Source organism: Urocitellus parryii, chromosome 9, assembly GCF_045843805.1.
Source record: "Urocitellus parryii isolate mUroPar1 chromosome 9, mUroPar1.hap1, whole genome shotgun sequence".
NCBI lineage: Eukaryota > Metazoa > Chordata > Mammalia > Rodentia > Sciuridae > Urocitellus > Urocitellus parryii.
This window is the reverse complement of record NC_135539.1, coordinates 79,953,204-79,971,874: the sequence shown is the minus strand read 5'-3', so window position 1 is coordinate 79,971,874 and position 18,671 is coordinate 79,953,204. Positions and strand designations below refer to the sequence as shown.

The following is an 18,671-nucleotide window of genomic DNA, read 5'->3' as shown; positions in this document are numbered from 1 at the left end:
CCAGCAAGGTGCCCTGGGACCCCCTTATCAGAGCACACCTGGGATGTAACCCTTTAAGAATTCCTTTAAAACCCCCTATCCCTCCTGATCAGGAGAGTCACAACCTTTGGGACAGGAGTCCCCTGTGTTTCTCCTTTGCTGGCAAAGCAATAAACCTTCCTTTATCTTTTCCTCAAAACTGTATCCTCATTATTAAATAGTCATTGATTGGCATTGGGGACAGGGACGGAGCTCTTGGTTACAGTGTGGTCTCTGAGAAACAGAGAACCACGAAGAACTTTATCTTACAGATAAAGTAACAGACTTTATTTTTAAAAGGTGATTCACTATACAAGGTGATCATTAAAATTCCTTGTTTAGCAAACAGGTATGACTAGATTTTTTTTTTTTTCTGGCAGTCAACCCCTCGATTGAAATTTTAATGGCAAATATTTATACTTTAAATGAATTTAAATTATTTTGTGAAGTTCTTTCAAATAGCAAAACAACAGTCTGAGATGTATGTATCGGAACCAGGGCTAAGAGTTTGAAAGAGTGCCTATTTGACAGGTATACATTAGAGATCTATTCAACACCACCCATTTCTAAGTTCTTCAAGACCAGCTATGAAAGCAGATTGATAAACTGGGTAAGAAACCCCAAATTTCTAGGACAGTCTCACTCCAGTGATTTCAGGTACTTATGATCAGAGAGAATAAGAATAAATTTTCCCTCCTCAACTCCTATCGGAGAAAGGTCATTAGGGACATAGATGAAATCTATATGTGCACTTATCTGAGACTGTTTTGCAATAAGCCACCCACAACTTAAGGTCTCTTCCCTGGTTAGGTCTAGAATCACTCACTACAGTAAGAGAGTCGTCTTCTCACAAATTTGTGGTGCTCTTGCCAAATTGATAACGGGTGGTCCCGTTTCTTTTGGAAGTCCTATTTCTGTGTATGGAAAGAGGAACTTGGACATCCTCGCGATAGACATTGGAGCTGCCTTACCAGTTCTGCCAACACGGGAGTTGGTGCTTCTTCAGCCTTTGCAATCCGCCCCCGCAGACCGCGGAGCAGGTCCGTGCCACTCACACGCGGCGCTGGCCGGGAGCGGCCCAGCCGAACAATGCTGCCCTCGTGTCTGAGCGCTCGGTGCGCACCGCTCAGGGCTCGAGCGCGCCTGCACGTACGTAGCTTTCACGTGTGTATTGATATGGAGTTCGTGTGTGGATACATGAGAATATGCTGAAACTAATTTTGGATAGAGGCGCCGAAGACAGGACGAGGGAAGGTAGGAGCGGGCGTGCACCGGCCCCGGCCTTGGGCGGGAGGCGGACGCGAGCCGGGCCGGCCGCGCGCAAGTCCAGCGCCCGCCACTAGAGCCCCCCGCGCGCGGCCGGCCCAGCCCAGGCCCTCTCGCCCGGCCCGGCCGCCGGAGACTCCGCCAGACACAATAAACTCGGAGCGGGAGCGGGGCCGCGGGCGGGCGGGCCTGGGGCCCGCAGCGACGAGTGGCCGCCTGCTCCGCTGCGCCATGTGAGCGGCGGCCGCGCAGGGACGCCAACTTTCCCGGGCGCCCTCCCGGCCCCGCGCCGCCCGCAGGCCCCGCGCCGCTCGGCCCGGCCCCGCCGCGGCCCCCCGGGCCCCGCAGGCCTGCGGCTCGGCGAGGAGACGCAGTAAGTGCGCGCGCGGACCTCGCCCTCGGCCCTCCCGCGCTCTCGCGGGCCGCGGCGCCTTCCCGGCCCCACGCGCCCCGGCGCCGGCTGGGCAGGGCCGTCAACATGGCGCCCCTCGAGCCCCGAGCCCTCCGCGCCGACCCGGCGGCGGGGCCGGGCGGGGGGAGCCGGGAGGAGGGCGGAGGCCGGCGGGGAGGAGGAGGCGGCGGCCTGCGCGTCCCCCCCGCCCCCCGCGCCCGTCGCCGGCTCAGGCCCGAGAGGCGCCGGGCGGCGGGAAGAAGGCGGCACCGAGGGGAGGGCCGGGCGCGGCGGCGGCGGCGGCGGCGGAGCCGGAGCATAATGGTGGGGAAGCGCGGCGGCGGCGGCGGGGTGGTGGGGCGGCGGGGCGACGGGCGGGCGGAGGCGGCCGTGGCGCGGCGGCCGGCGCTGGAGCCTGCGGGGCCGCGGCCTCTGGGCGCTGGCGGACGCTCGCCCCGGGGTGGGCCCGCCGCCCGGGGACTCTGCGGCTCGGGGCCTGCGGGGCCGGCGCGTCCCGCCCGCCGGAGGCGCACTGGCCGAGGCGGCGGCGGAGGCCCGGGAGGAGCGCGCGGGGCCTGCGCGGGCCGGGAAGCCGCGGCGTCGCGTGAGCGCCGCCTCCGGGGCCCCGCGCCGCGCTCCCGGCCAGGCCTCCCGGGCCCTGCGCGATGGCCGTCGGCGGGGAACGCGAGCGGGGCCGGAGGGACGCGCTGCGTCGTGTGCGAGCCGGGCGGCAGCGAGGCAGGGCCGTGCCGAGGCCCGCGCAGGCTCTGCCAGCCCTCGGCGGCCGCGGCGACCCGGGAGGGAGGCCGCAGGCGCCTCAACAGGTCCTCCCGGGCCTCGGGCACTGTGCTTGGGCTTCGCCGCCCTCCTCGCGCCCAGAGCCCTGGAGGGAATCTGCGATGGACGCGGCTAGGATGGAGAGGCCACCGGGGACGCTGGACCCGAACTTTCACTTGCACAGCTCCCTCACCCTCTTTCTGGGCCGAGCCCAGGGGCGCCTGCCGTGTGCCCGCGGTACCCAGTGTCGTTGGCGGTATGCCTGCGGGACCCGGTGTCGCTCCAGGGGTGTCCGCAGTACCGGGTGTCTTTTAGTGTGTGCTCATAATACTCATCGCCCTGAGCAGTGCCCTGTGCGGTGTGCACACGCTATCCGGAGTCGTGTGAGATAGATGCCCTAGTGCCTGGTATCATATACTGTGTGGACACAGTATGTTTGCACGCAGTGTCCAGTGTCATAGACAGTGTGCACAGTATCCGGTGTGTTCCACAGGGTATGCACATTAAGTGGATTCCTATAGAGTGTGCACAGTATCTATCCCGGGTCGTGTGTAGCTTACACAGTATCCTTGTCATTACAGTGTGCAGTGTAGTAACCCATGTCCGTGTGTACGCAGTACCTGGTGTCATGCTTCTGTACATAGGACATGGTGTATGTACTGCAGGAGTACCCAGGTAGCCCATTCAGGAAAGGCACCCCTAGGCAGTAGGGAGGACAGGGGTTTGTGTTTTTTAGGGACTAGTCTCAGGTCCTCTCTGCTCATCTGGAAGTTCTGCTTCCTGCAGTAAGCTGTGTTGCACGGAGGCAGTAGTAGTAAAAATAATTTAATTGGTTGAAAGTCAGAAAGTAAATATTTACTTTGTTTAAAATTGAGAAATGGCTTAGTAATTATGGATGCATACCCTTTTAAGATTTGGAGGTCATTGATTCTAATTAATGATGGGAAGTTATCAGAAAGATAGTATTTGGTTGTATTTGAGTTTAAAAGTTTGTTTTCTGGTAGGCAAGATCACCTCTTGTAATTTTTCAAGTAGGAGATAAAACATGGATTTCTGCACAGGCTATTATTTCCTTGTCTTTGACTAACCGATGGTTGGTTACATTGTATCAGTATTTTGTTTGACTCTTCTAATCTTCAGGCTAGAGAATGGAAGATCATGGGTATAATTGTCATAGAATGCCAGTATTTTTCTTGCTTAACTGTGATTAGAAGGATTTCCATATTTTACATGTTACCTTTTTCTGTATTGTTCATGTGAAAACTGAACCACCTTTTTACATTTTCTAACTTGAGCAATTTATTTTTGCCTTTAACATTTAGAAGGTGTTTAAACAAACATATATGTATGTGCTTCCAACTTTACAAAGAAAAATCAATTAAGGTGTAAAAATGGAGCTCTTTAGTTCATGCTGAATCTTCCTAGAGTATCATTATGTTGGACCTGAGAGAGGATGTCATTTTGCATGTTTCAGCAAGTGACATTGTTTATTTGAACTCTTACCCTTTTGTAACCCTTCCTCCTTTTTTCTTTAGGGTGGTTCATATGGTGTATAATAGAGGCATTTATATTCTCCAGGCTTACTTTAATGGAGAAATTATTGGAGCTAAGAATTTAACATTTTTAACAAAAGTATAATATGCTTCTCTAACAGTGCTTACTTAAAGCCCCAACCCTCTGGCATCAGATTTTCATTACTTTAGTTGGCCCTCAATTGAATTCTACATGGAGAACATGATTACATTTAAGCAAAGAGGATGTATCTTGAAAAAAACTTAAGGAGAAAATGGACAGTGATAATTAATCTTACAATGGCTAAATACTTTTCACTGTTTAAAAACCTTCACTTGGATTAAACATTGAATTTTTTCCTGGGGTGATTAATTTGGGGGCTTTGTTTTGCTTTGGCTTGGTAATTAGAGAGGTAGCATATAGCAAAATGTAAGAGAGCACAGCCTGTGAGGCCCAGTAGCTTGTGTTTGAATCTCACCTCTGTCATTCTCTAGGAAAGTGATCTTAGGCAAATTACAACTTGCTAGATTTACCTGTATGGAAAGGAGGGATGATAGAAATTGCACTAACCTCACAGGGTTGTGGAGGGGTTTCGATGAGTTCTTACAACTCTTGAAACAATGAGTGGCTCTTAATAAGAATGACAAGGATAGGTTAACACTAGTTGAGTCCCTTATTATTATGCATTATTTTCGTGTTGATTTAAGAAATACAAGTCCTCACCAATAGTTTTCAGTTCCTGAGCTAGACTGTCTTGTGTTCCTAGTGAAATTCTAAGCTTGAGTGATCTAGGTTGGTCAAAACTTGGTATCTTCTGTCTTCTTGAGCTTTTTTTTAAAAGTATTTACTCTGTTTTCTTTCTTTCTTTTATTTATTTTTTAGTTGTAGATAGACAGAATACCTTATTTTACTTTTGTTTTCTTTTTCTTTTTTTTGCAGTGCTGAGGATTGAACCCAGTGCCTCATCCATGGTAGGCAAGTGTTCTACCACTGAGCCACAATCCCAGCCCTACTCTGTTTTCTTTATTCTGGTACAAGTAAGACTATGTAGATTGCATACCCCATCTGTAGTTTTAAAAAGCTTTCAGTATGTAAGTTGTCCCCTGGAACTGGTAGTTTTGGCATTCAGATCAAGTACCATGTACTTTTGAATATGAGAACTCAGGTGCCCACAGTACTGGTTTCAGTGAAATTCACAGATACTCTGAAACCTCATTTGTCAGGGATTTTAATTTTTGTTTCCACAACAGAAGTTATATGCAGAGTTTTCTATGTTTTAGTTTTTATTTTGTTGCTGCTTTTCTTCTCTTAGTGTGGCTTTCTCTGTCTTTCATTCAAGTCATACAGAGATCAGAGGAAGAATAAAACAGTCTGCCATATACAGAAGAAGTGCTCACAGTGACTTTTAAGTCAGTTTCCATTCAAGGCAATAGTAGTTAAGTTAGTGTGGAAAGAATGCCTGGCAGTGTGGTGTGCTCACCTACACCTCTCTGTTCAACTATTATAGCCTGGGAGCTCTGCTTTTTTTCCCTTCTTTTGGGGCTGTGGGGAAGGTACTGGGGATTGAACTCAGGGGCGCTCAACCACTGAGCCATATTCCCCAGCCCTAATTTGTATTTTTTTTGTTTTTAAGAGACAGGTCTCACCAAGTTGCTTAGCACCTCACTTTTGCTGAGGCTGGCTTTGAACTCATGATCCTCCTACCTCAGTCTCCTGAGCTGCTGGGATTACAGGCATGCGCCACCATGCCTAGCCTGCTTTTTTCCCCCCCTTTAGGTAGAAAGTTGGAGAATAAATGTTTGTTAGACTCATCAGAACTTGTTTATCTGAAACAAGTTTAACCATTTTTCTTGTATCATTACTTTTTATTCTTTCTTAAGTAATAAAAATAACTAATTACACCGAGTCAAGAGTTCTTATTTTAACCATTGATTTTAAAATTAATATTTTTATTTTTTCATGTCTGTCACCTGTCCCAAGCTGCTTCAAGTTATTTCTTTTATATTTGCTTGAAGCAGATAAGCTGAATAGAAAAATCTACTTGCCACCTCTTCATTTGCTTATTTGGGGAACTAATTCCTCACCTATATTTTCTCCTAGGAATTTGGAGCTTTATTTCTACCATCATTTTTCACATAGTAACTTTCAGTTGTCTTCTTGTGGTGCCAGCTGTCAGATTTCAGAACCGGTGTAGCTCTGCTTTGGTGCAGTGACTCTGTGTGGGTGTGAGGGACCTGGAGGGTTCCTCAGCTTGTCAGTCTTCTGCCTTCCTTGGTCTTGATTTTTCAGATGTGTTGGTGTCCACCATTTTGTAGTGTAATGAGAACCATGATGCTAGAGTGTGTCTGCCATGTCTCAGCCTCTGTGCAGCTATCCACCTGCACCTGCGTGTGCACACTAAAGAAAAGTGGACAGATTAGGTGTTTTGAGAGAGAATGTGATCTATATAGGAAAGTTTTGATAAGAGGTAAATGAGTAGAAAGAAGATAATGGGAGAGAGATAAGAATCTAAACCTAAATAGCCCAATAGAACAGTGTTTTTGGATAATCATAGCTTTGCCATAGTTTCAAAACATGGAGAAATGAGTTACAGCTTTAAGGAGGAATGGGGGGAGGGAGAGATAGATAGATATGTTACTGGTTTTTCCACTTAGAAAATTCTTTTAAAGTTTCTCTTACAAAATGCTATACGAGATTTAATACCAAAAGTACATAAAAATGCAAAAAATAGTCTATAAAATACAATATTTGTTTGGAAAATTGAAAAAAAAATTTGTTTAGTCCATTATATATTTGAGTAGGGATATTTTATAAATATTAGAAACTTAAATATATTCAACAGATAATTTAGACATTTAATCTTTCATTTTATTTGTTTGTTTATTTTGATACTGGGAAGACTTTAGCTAAGTTGTTGAGGGTCTCCTGAAGTTAACTGAGACTGGCCTTGAACTTGTGATCCTCATCCTCCCTAGTTGTGATTACAGGTATGTGCCACCGTGCCTGACTTAGGTTTCTTTAAAGGAAATTTAGCATATAGGAAAATATTTTCATAATAAAAGGCAGGATAAGATCTTTTAGCATGTGTTCAGTACATTAGTAGTAGAAATATCTTACGTGAATGAGTGATTTATAAGTAACACTATCAAGTCATTGTAAAGTTGTAGTTGTTTTGGGTGTGTGGAGCTCATAAGTGTCACAGTATTTGCTTTCTAACTGGCTAAAATTTGACTGACTTTATATAAGGCATTAAAAACTGGAAATGCCAAAGGTAATGAAGTACTGTTTATCAGAATTTCTAAGGGACCACATAGATTCTTTTATCTATTTGATCTTCAGAAATGAGAGGGACGAGTGGACAGATCAGATTATTTTGCTTGTGAGTTGCTGGAGACTTGTACATTAAGTGTTTTAATTTTTTTTTATTAACAGGATAATATTTTATTAGTTAAATTAGTTTTGTTTTAGATAAATACTTTGCAGTTCAAATTACTCCATTGTTAATCTGTTTCATAAGATCATGCTAACATATTGTATTTTGTTGCAAGTAGAATATGTGCAATTCTATTATTTTTACTTCACTTATTAATACATTGCTATTTATTGAAACTTTGCCAAATGCTTGCTAGGTGCTGAGGAGAAAAAGAGAAGAGGGTTCTGTCTTTGTAGAGTTTAGTTTTGAGTGACAGTTCCCTGAAGCCCGTGCAGGAAAGTATAGCAGTGAAGTCAGCCCAGTGCTGCAGAACTCTGTACAAGTTAATATACATAGTATTTACAATTACTTGTGAAGTCTTACTGCTGAGGATTTCAAATTTGCTTTAATTTGTTGCTTTGCAATTGACTGTATTAACCATCTGTAGTTTTTAAAAGCAACTTTGTTCTGATGAGTACTTTTTTACACTACTCTGTTGAAAGTAGATCTGTAATAAATGTCAAGCCTGTTATGTTCTCCAGATAGGTGAAAGGTAGACTCATTTAAAAGTTTTAGTGTATATTGTTTTTACTTGGGTCTACTTGTATATTAAGTAAAATTGAAGTATAATTTAAAAAATGAAATATCTTTCCTAATTTAAGCATTAGCTATGTGACCAGATTTATGAAAATATAATAAATATTTTATAAGTATTTATTAAATACGTGTTATATATAATTATTGTTAATAGTGGGTGCTGAGGATAGAATCAGGGTCTTGTACATGCTAAGCAAACACTTTACCACTGAGCTATATCTGAGGCGCTTATACAGATATTTTTAAATGGATTTCTATTGAGAGCTTGTCACATAGTATTAACTCTCATATCTGGGATTAAAAATCCTACTTAAAAAACCAGGAAGATACTGTAATCTACTGCAGGAGAATTGGACTTGCATTTTAATGTGCTGTGTGTTCTAGGGTGCTCTGCAGGTCTACTCTGTAAGCAACTTGAGGAAATTGAGTTGCCTTGGCTGCCCCGACTTGTCCAGCACTTTTTGTGCTAAGGCAGTTCAAATATTCCATTCAGTCCCCACAAAAGCATCATTATGGAAGCATTGTCATAATAATTTCATAGTAAGAAAACAGACTTCAAAGAGTTAAGTTGCTGCTGCCCAGAGTCACATGACATAATCAAATTGGCTGAAATTCAAGTGTATGAGTACCAAACCTATCGTCAATTATTCCACTGTCTCCCTAAAAGCCATAAACTTCTTGAATCTTTGAACTGATATGCCTACATCTTTCCAATGTACTTTATAAATCTACAAAATTATGTAAGATTAACAAAATGTAAAGCTGTGATCACTTTACTTTCAAAAGCAGGAAGTGGAAAGAAATATTAGAAAACTGATACTCAGAACATTTCATAAATTTCTGATTAATTCCAGTTTCACAGTTAAAGACAGTTTGTAATCTTTCTGTTGCTATGGCAGTTCACATTATGAAGATAACTTGGCTCAGGCTTAGGGGCAGCAGGTCGGGAGTACTTATAATCTCCATTTCGATGTGAATGTAAGAAAATGTTTAGAAGAAACTCCAACACTGCAGAATTCTTGCTGTCTTGGAAAGGCAGAGTCATTGTCTGGAGAAATCTATTAACAGTCCTTCTGCTGGGTGAGTTCAATTTGGATTGAAATAGCTAGTTTCTGGAAAGCTGGACTAAGTGCTAAGGCTTCAGATTTCTGCAGGGTATGTACTGTCATTCAAAATAGAATAGCAGAGTTTCATGTGAAGCCTCTGTGCAGAGAGGAGGGGCTCAGTTAAGGTGTAGTTTCCACAGATGCAGGTCATCTGAGCAATCATGGGTGGTGATGTTGCAGTGGCGTATTAAACATGGTCTTCTTGTTTATTAGCTAGGGTAAGGGCTTTTCAAAGAATCTCTGAGTGAAGGCTAATCATGGGAAAGCTTTTTAAACTTGAAAGTTATTATGAATTGTTTAGTTTTTATTTATTTATTTATTTATTTATTTATTTATTTATTTATTTATTTAATCTCAAAGCAGCCATCTGAGAAGTGCTATTTAGGAGAGCAAGTCCTTAATTTTCTATTGAATTTTGACATGGAGGATTCCCCAATTAATATAAAATATATCTATTTTAACTGCCCAGTTTTTACAGCAGAAAAAATGAGAATAAATTTTTTGGGGAGCATAGTATTAATCATTAGAGACATCTTTTTTTTTTAATGTATAGAGCTAGAAAGTCTAAAGTAATTTTTAATTGTTTTAATTAATCCTAAATTAATTTAAAAATTTAGTACTTTTCTTATGTGTTTAGAAACATCAAATTTATCTGGGTATGGTGGTGCATGCCTGTAATCTCAATGACTTAGGAGGCTGAGTCAGGAGAATTGCAAGTTCAAAGCCAGCCTCAGAAGTTTAGCGAGGCCCTAAGCAACTTAGGGAGACCTTGTCTTCAAATTAATTAATTAATTAAATAAAGAGCTGGGGCTTTAGCTCAGTGGTTCAGTGCCCCTGAGTTCAACCCTTGGTATATTCCCAAAAAAAAAAAAAAAAAAAAAGGAAAGGAAAAGTACCCATCAAATTTAATATTATATACTATAAAAATAACTGAGATATTTGTTTTGAAATTCCTATACATTTTACCAATCTGCACATATATATACAAATACAAATGCACAGATATACATACGAATATAATCTTAAAAAGTCTCTCACTTCTGATCAATATTCAGATGAGAAACTGCCATGTAAATCATTTGAAAGTTAAATTTTATTAGTTTTGCTCAGTGCAACTGGTTTTAGGCTGAGTACTTCCAGGTAAATTGAAAGTTAATCAGCTGTCCAATATAGACTTTCTCTATATTTTTTCCTTGGCTCACTTGTTGATGAAAATGTACACCTTGTTTATGGTAGTATTAGAACTATACTACTATGTATTATACTTCCATTTGTTCTTTTAATAAGCTCTTTGAGATTTTAGATGACAGTGCTATAAAACTCACATTAGGAATCAAGAATGATTTATCATACTTGTTCTCTGTCTTGGTTGAACATCTGAAGTCAACCTGTCTGTATATTTACACATGTACAGAAACATTAAATCAGAATCTCTTAAGTTCCACATTTTTAAAAAACATTTCAAGTTAAAAATTTTTATTAAGTAGAGAATGGTATATGTAACTTTAAGAACTTTTCTTTTGAAAAAACTTATAGAAAATCATATATCATGGGTCCTTTAGTTTTAAACATCAGAAATTTTCTCTGAAGAGCCCGACCTCCTAGGGCTGTAGCTCAGTGGTGGAGAGTGTTTAGCATGTAGGAGGCCCTGGGTGCAGTCCCAGTGGTGGTAGTGGTCAGATCCATGATGTTTCCAAAAGGAAGAGAATAATCAGAATGATCTAAAAAAGAAATACATCCCTTAAAAAAAGCCTAAAGTTATTTCAGGTTTCTGCTGCATGCTATTGTATTGCTACTGTACTGAATCTAGGAAAGTGTTATCAAAGGTTTGATGTTCCCAGTGATCTTGGAAACAGCTGGAGCTACAGGTTCCTGCCCGTGGTGAGGTAGATGCAGGCAGGAGGTCAGTTGCCATCCAGTTGGAGTGTTCCAATGATTTGACTAGCATTGGTGTTCCTCATAATCTTGATAGGGTGCAGAAAAACAAGATGTCCCTAGACAGTGGGGCAAACCCTCTCGGGGTCACCTCTGCCATTGACAGTGAGACCACAGGAAAAAGCTTCTCAGCTCCCGCTGGCTCTCTGGCTGGCACCATCCGCATCCTGGGTCTTTGTGTGGACTTCAGGTGATTTAGTGCCATTTCTGCGTCTGAATGGCTGCAGGAGGACTTTAAGGCTCTGAGCCCAGTGCCACAGGAGCATGGTGTACCTTTTGCTATAGGAAAAGGTTCATCCCTGAGCCCAGAGCCAGCTGCTCCAGCCACGGCTAGGGGGCTGCTTTCCTTCCCCAGGGATTGCATTTTTCACATAGGCATTTGGGGGCTTCCCAGGGTTTCCCAGGACCCAGGCAAGGCCTAGTAATTTACACAGATTTTTCAGATTCATAATCTCCTGACAGTTCTACAAAAGGCAAGGTACTTTTAAAGGAGGAGGGATGTGGAGTTTTCAGGAGTGACCGGCACTGCTGATGCTGTGGTCAGCGGGGTCTGAGCCAGCTGGTTCACTCTTCACTCTTCGGGGACTGTATGCAGCCTGGTGGCTGGGTCCCTGCTGGCATAAGTGTTCCTGCTGCCCCAGCTACACCTTGCAGGAAAGCATGCAGGTTCCCTGTGTTTTTAAAGGGAGTAGTCATATTTTCTTGAATATCCATAATTTTCAATTTTAGATTGTCAGATACATTCAACAATTATCTTCTTAATTGCTGCTGTTAGACTTGGATTTTAAAGAGATTATTCTTTAAAAATTGGAACTTGAACGGTGGAAAGTTCTAGATGGGTAATACTGTTGGAGTTAGTGTTTGTTCTTAAGCAGAAGCAGCATTTCCTAGAATGGTCCTGCATGTCATAAATAATGGGAAGGGAAGACAATCTGAAGTCTGAGTCACAGAATGTAATTAATTCGGAAAAATTGGAATTCTAATTTTAAAAAAGGCTAACTGACAACTGGCCACTCCAATCTCTAATCTCTGTCTCATCAGTTCAGTGAGATCACAGGCTCCTTTTGGACTCTCTGTCTTGCCCTGTGGCCTGGAAAGTGCTGCCAGGCAGTAGCCAGAGATGAATGGAAGGCTCTGCACATTGGTTTTCCTTCCCTCAGGGATTATGGTTCTTTCAGAACATTTTAGAATCCATTCTGGTCTCACTTTCTAGTTATCTCCCACTCGTCCCTGAATTTAGCTCACTTCATCCAATCATCTTGTTTATTCTTTAAGCTATTTTTTGAATGCACAATAAACACTGGTATATTAAATAATTGCTTAGTATTCAATATAAAGTTTGTGGGCACTTGAGGTTCCTGTCAAGATTCATCTTCTCCATTTTATTGCCATCATCCCACAGATTTGATCTTTCAGTTTAATTTATACATCGTTTAAATTTTGCCTCAACTAGTTCTTACTCTGTTATTGCCTCTATTATAATTTAAGTTTTACCTTTGTAATTATCTTTCCATCTCCTTGATCTGAGAACACTGACTTTAAAATACCTAGGAAAGTGCTACAGGTCAAGTAGTTGGGTCACATTAAATGCAGAGTGAGCCAAAAGAATTAGCTCCTTGTCTTTGCAGTGCCTATACAGTGCGGGCAAAATGCGGGGTCTGGGTGAATTTAACCTCAGCAGTATCCTTGTTCACAGCTTGGTAGAAAAATAACTGTGGAGCCAGTCAGTACCACCACAGGTCCTGGAAACCAGCATGTGTGGTCAGCTGGTCCAGGCATGCTCTCTTAGGTCCCTCTTCTGCTTCTACAATGGCTTCCTTCACACCTTTCTCTCCATCTCTCATTTTTGGGGCCAGCTCCAGTCACTTTTCAGGAGGAGAGAAGCTGTCATGGGGCAGCAGCATACCTTACCCCTGACTGCATGCACACCTGTACCCCATCCCCTACACCTGTTATTCTTGTCACCTGTATTCCAGAGCATTCCCCCGGGCTCTCTGCTGTTTGACTCTTGTCCTCTTCTCTACCCATTTCTCGGGGTTTCTTTTCTCCCCTCAGACTCTTTCCTCTCTAAACACTCATCAAAAGAATGATCTTTGACTATTTTCTGTACTTCACTCATTTCTCAGTGCCTACCACCATGAGGTTGTTGAAACTGCTCTGGGTAGTTACCTGGGAGCTCCACCCCCTCTCCCTTCTCATTGACCCTTCCCTGAAACACCCTTTTGAGTTCATTCCTGTAGTTCTGCTCTACTTTGCTTTGTAACTTTTTGGCTGCTTCTGTGTTTGCATAGAAGAATCCTATTCTGTACCTGGAATTAAATGTCAAGGGCCCCAGTGGTCTGCCCTGGCACTCTGTTCTTTATTCCTTGTGCCTTCAGAATCTCGTTCTGTTATGAGTTTCAGCTACCACCAACACGATAATTATTATAGCAGCTAAGAAGTTTTCAGCTGCAACATACAGAAAACCTTCACTCAGATGGGCAATGAGCATGACACACACTTCATATCTCATGTTACTGGAAGTCCAGAGATAGGATGGAATCCAGGTAATACTGTCACAGCTCAGAGATCCACATATTCATTCTGCCACACTCAGCATCAGCTTTAGTCTAAGGCTGGTTCCCTCAGGGTTGCATGTGGCCACATCTGTTTTGGGCATCACATCTAGAGCCAGTGACATTCAGAGGAGAAGGATCATTTTTAGAAGATAGGAAACCCATCCAAAAAGTATCCCTAGTACTCCCTCCTTGAATTCTGTGGCAGTTGCTGGATCAGGAAAAAGAGACAATGGGATTCTCAGGATTGGTACAGGCTAAATTTGTGAACTCAGTAGCTATTGGGGTCTTATCACTTTCCTCTTCAGTAACTTCTGTGTTGTCTTTAAAGTCTCACATCCTTTACAGTGGCTTATGAAATTCCAGTAATCTGGTCCCCGTGCAGCTTGTCAACTTTGGGGCTGCAGTCTTTATTGCTGGCCTATGTTGTGTGCCAGAGGCCTCTGATTCACTGTCAGTTCTTCAGGGAAGCCTGTATTAATCCCTCAAGTAAGATAACAGGGCCTAAGCTGTTCCCTAGCATCATTAGCTCCTGTAGCCTCTACTGAAAACAAACAAAATTGATATTTAATACAAATAAATGTTGCCAATTGAGTAAGTAGACTGGGTATTCTATCATAGAATAACTAAGAGAACTGATGGTACGGAGCTCCAAAAATGGCCTTACGAGTTAATTATGGTTAAAATAAGTATTGTATATGCTCAAATGGCATATGTATTATTTCAGTAGGTTAGTATTTTTATAAAATGATGGTATTTATAGTTTACATTTGGAAGAACAGCATAGTAAAATATAAGTATATGTATTCAGTTAGCTCACTATTTTTCATATTTGTATATTCTGGGTATGTCTTAGTATATATGAAAATTAATTTTATACTTTTTAAGTCTTATGCTTTAACATTAGATTACTTGGGCAGTTATTCTATTGTGAGAGGAGAAAGTTTGCAACAGTCTAATGAGTTATTTTTACTTTGCTTTCTCTTCTTCTCCTGGGATATCTGGGCTTATTACCTTGCCATTCTTTTTCAAAAATAATGAAGGAGAGAGTTTGAGAAGTGAAGTCCAGACTGTAGGAACTTGTTGCCAGGATTTATCTCCAGTTAGCCAAAAAGTGTGACAGATATGAGCTAGCCCAGTACCATCCTGGCAGGTTTTAGAGATTATTCATGTCTTGGGCAGTGGCCATTTTTAATGCTGATGAGATGGGATTATTTTAGAGAATAAATTTCCTTCATAAACCATGATTAATAATTTTATATTCTAGTTTCCTGGAAACTGATTCTTTCTCCTCATCCCCAGCCCCTTACGTTTTCTCCAGGACCTCAGAACTCTCTCAACAGAGCACCCTGGGCAGTCATTACAAAATGAACTAGAAATGTGACATGAGACCAGTCCTGTTTGACATTACTTTTCAAAATTATAGGAAACATATCTCAATCAAATTAAAACTCAGAGTACTGCAGGAGCATTTATTGCAGTAACAGTAGCATTTGGTGACTTAGCTATAGAAAGTGTGAGATTTGTTGGCACATTTTGGCAACGTCTGTTGTTCCCTATGTCCACTGTTGCTAACATATCAGAATGTGTGTGGTAATTGTAAGATTTCAAATTGCATTTCATATTCAGTAAAATATTTTTAACATTTCCAAAAAGCTTTGAGATTTACATTAATTTAAAAATGCCAAAACTCTGGCTGGGGTTGTGGCTCAGTGGTAGAGTGCTTGCATTGCAGGTGCGAGGCACTGGGTTTGATTCAAGTGCCTCAGACATGCTAGGCAAGCACCACATACATACATACATACATACATACATAAATAAAGGTCCAGCAACAACTAAATATATATATATATATATATATATATATATATATATATATATATATATTTTTTTTTTAATGCCAAATCTAAACTGGGATGAGACTATGCATTCTCCAGACCCTCCCAGAAATTGAACTTCAGCCTAAACAGGCCATGGTCTGGACATTCTTGCAGTGGGTGCAGCAGCCTGGAGCTCTTGCTGCTGGTTCTCACCCCCTATATGTTTCTGCTCTGCTTGATTTAGAAATGGTATAATTTCCTAGTTCTTTGTTGTTGTTGTTGTTACTCATTCATTATATATAGCAAAATGAAACATTGTCCTTCATTATAGTCTTATCTTTTATGTGGAGTGGTAAATAATTGGTTTTAAAAAGTATGGTAACCCGGTATCAAATCTAAATGATGATAAAGTTCAATTGCAAACTTTTTCTTTGCTATGACTTCATAAATTAAATAAAAAAGATTTAAAAGTAAATGTATTAGAAAAAAAAGAGTACATGTTGATCACTCGGAGGTTTGTAATAGTATATTATTAATTTTAGTTGAATTATCTTTCTGCCTTTCAAATTCATCTGAACATTTATCAAACAAGATATATGATATGTAGTAGTGTAAGCTCTTTGCATCCGAACAGATTGACTTCCTGTTGTCTCTTTGCCTTTGAATTCACGTAGCATGATGCTAGTGCATGTTCCACCATTTTGGAAGTATGGGACTGTTACTTGGCATTTTCTTTAGACTTCAGATTTACTGTTATGTAATGTATAAGTCATGACAGCCTCTTATTGAAAAAAATATTTCAGAAATAAAGGACTCTAGTTAATTTAGCATAGACTAGTGTAGCTATGATGAATGGCCAATTAAATTTCAATAAAATAATTTTATACTATCTTTTAGATTTTTAAATTTATAGAAGATAGTGGTCATGTCGTTTTTAACTAACTCACTAGGAAATAGTATTATGAGCAGATTACAGGATCACCATGATCCTTCTTCTGCTACGTGGGTAGTTATCTAGAGTTGTCTATGTCTCACTGGAAGAATCACAAAACTTTCCATTTTCTTCATTTACCTCTTTAGAATGGTTGTCAGAATGTTTATTTTATAATGCTATGAATATGAATATTTAATGCATTAAAAAGTAAGATTGTTACTTTATTATGATTACAATTCTTATTATTCACATAGTTATGTTCTACAAAGTTACCATAAACCCTTACTGGATGTAGAGGTCAGGGATGCTGCTCATCATCCTGTTTCTCACAGGAGGGCTCCCAAGTCAAGAACCATCAGCCTAGGAAAGCTCCAGGGTAGAGAGACAGCCCTGTGTAAGAACAAATAGGCTGAACTCTTGCATGTGGGGACTCTGGGGTGTTAATTATGGTCACTGCCTGCTGCCTACGATTAAGCAGATATGGGCATTTCCAACATACGTTAGATTCCCAACCACATGATTTTAAGAAATGTTTATTTAATGCTTAAAGAAAGCACTTATTTGGAAAGTTTATTTTTTGACAGCATACTTTTAAATCAGGATGTCAGGAATTATTGTATTTTAGTGCTTTATTTACATAACTGTATAGGTTATTGATGGTAAATATTTTTCCTCTGTTTATGTGATTAATTTCTTAGTATAAATATACTTTCTTAGCATAAACATGCTTTAATTTAAATATCTAATCATAGTATACCATATACTTTAGCTTAAAAGCTACTAATTGAGTACAAACAAGGCAAAACAACTATATTCCTAATCTTCAGATAATATGAAACCCAAAGTTTTGGAAGTAGATTAGTGAATTATATTCTTCTAAGAGGTAACTTATATGTGGAGTAGAGAATTTCCAGTTGTTTGATCTGAGTTTCTGTAAACATCCAGATCATGAGTCAGAATACTTATTTAATAAAAGCAAAAAAAAAAAAAAAAAAGTTTGAGGAGCCAACTTGAAAATACAGACTCCCTCCTGCTGATCTAGCTGGACACAGGCCTCCTCGCAAGCCTTGAAAGCCAGCCAAGGTCTGCTCTGATTTCTCTGATATTTCTGATGGCACAGAATGAGTTTTGGAAAGAGTCAAGTTTGTTTTTAAACTGAATTTTGTAATTTACAGTTGTGCATTGCTATTTTTTGTTCTTAAATCACTATGAACATTTGATACCTAGATCTTGGGAATTTACAGAATATAATTTAGATTTTCAATATACAGCAAAATGTTAATCTGATTACAACAGAAGATTCATATAATTCTACTTTTGTATGTTTGAAAATTTTCTGTGCAGTTATTTTTAAAAGTTAGTAATAGTGGTATCAGTAGTGAAAAGAGACAGCAGCTCCTTTCCTAGAGGTGGCAGAAAGTGTCACAGAAGGGAATAGGAAACATGCTTAAAAATCAGCAGCAATCACTTGAAACTACTTTATAAGTAGATAATTTTAACAGGAGCTATAAAATAATCCTTTGCTGACTCCTTACTTGAGCAGGGTGACATGTAAATTGGCTCTGGTGACTTCCCTGTGTGCCATTCAGTGGTTTATAGTATGTTCACAAGGTGTCACAATCATTTCTTTCTTTTTTAAAAAAATATATATATTTTTTAGTTGTCAATGGAACTTTATTTTATTTATATGCGGTACTTAGAATCCAACTCAGTGCTTCACACATTCGAGGCAAGCACTCTACCACTGAGCTACAACCCCAGCCCTGTTGCAATCATTTCTGTCATCTAAGTTCAAGAACATTCCATTGCCTCCCAAAGAAAACCCCAGATCTGGTAGCATCCCCTCTTTGTTCCTTCTCATCCTAGCCCTTGGCAGCTACCAGTCTGCTTCCTGTCTCTCTGGATTTGCTTGTTCTGGACATTTTGTTTAAGTGGAATCATACAGTATGTGGCCTTTGGGGTCAGTCTGCTTTGACTTAGCATAATGTTGAAAGGCTCATCCATGTTGCAGCATGTGTGAATCCTCACTTCTGTTGGTCACTGAATAACATTCCACTGTAGGAATATTATTCCAGTGGATATGCACATTTTGTTTATCCATGATGGGTTAATGAATATATTTGGGTTATTTCTACTTTTTGGCCATTAGGAATATTACTGCTGCAAATATGTATCGTGCATGTTTTTGTGGGATGTATCTTTTAGTTCTGGGAATATGCATAAGAGTGGAATTTCTGAACATATGAGTCCATGTAGTGAGCCGTTTCTGTGTACTGTGGCCGCCATTACAAGATGGCGCTGAATAGCACCGTGGCCTGTGATAAACTACTCCTTATTTTGGGAGAGTT

The 18,671-nt window shown here is 41.0% G+C and overlaps 1 protein-coding gene across 9 annotated transcripts in view; it reads left to right on the top strand.

Annotated features, from left to right (window-relative positions):
• The first annotated feature begins 1,063 nt into the window (after nucleotides 1-1,063).
• Zmynd11 (zinc finger MYND-type containing 11) overlaps nucleotides 1,064-18,671 on the top strand; it is a 90,605-nt gene continuing 72,997 nt past the window's right edge. For 4 of the 9 annotated variants that reach the window (XM_077802308.1, XM_026412169.2, XM_077802307.1 and 1 more), the window contains exon 1: nucleotides 1,876-1,999. The gene's annotated coding sequence lies outside the window, so the exon portion shown is untranslated. Of the gene's footprint in view, nucleotides 1,168-1,195; nucleotides 1,273-1,563; nucleotides 1,658-1,874; nucleotides 2,000-18,671 lie in introns of those variants that run through there. The other 5 variants (XM_077802305.1, XM_026412115.2, XM_026412100.2 and 2 more) reach the window with 4 other exon arrangements.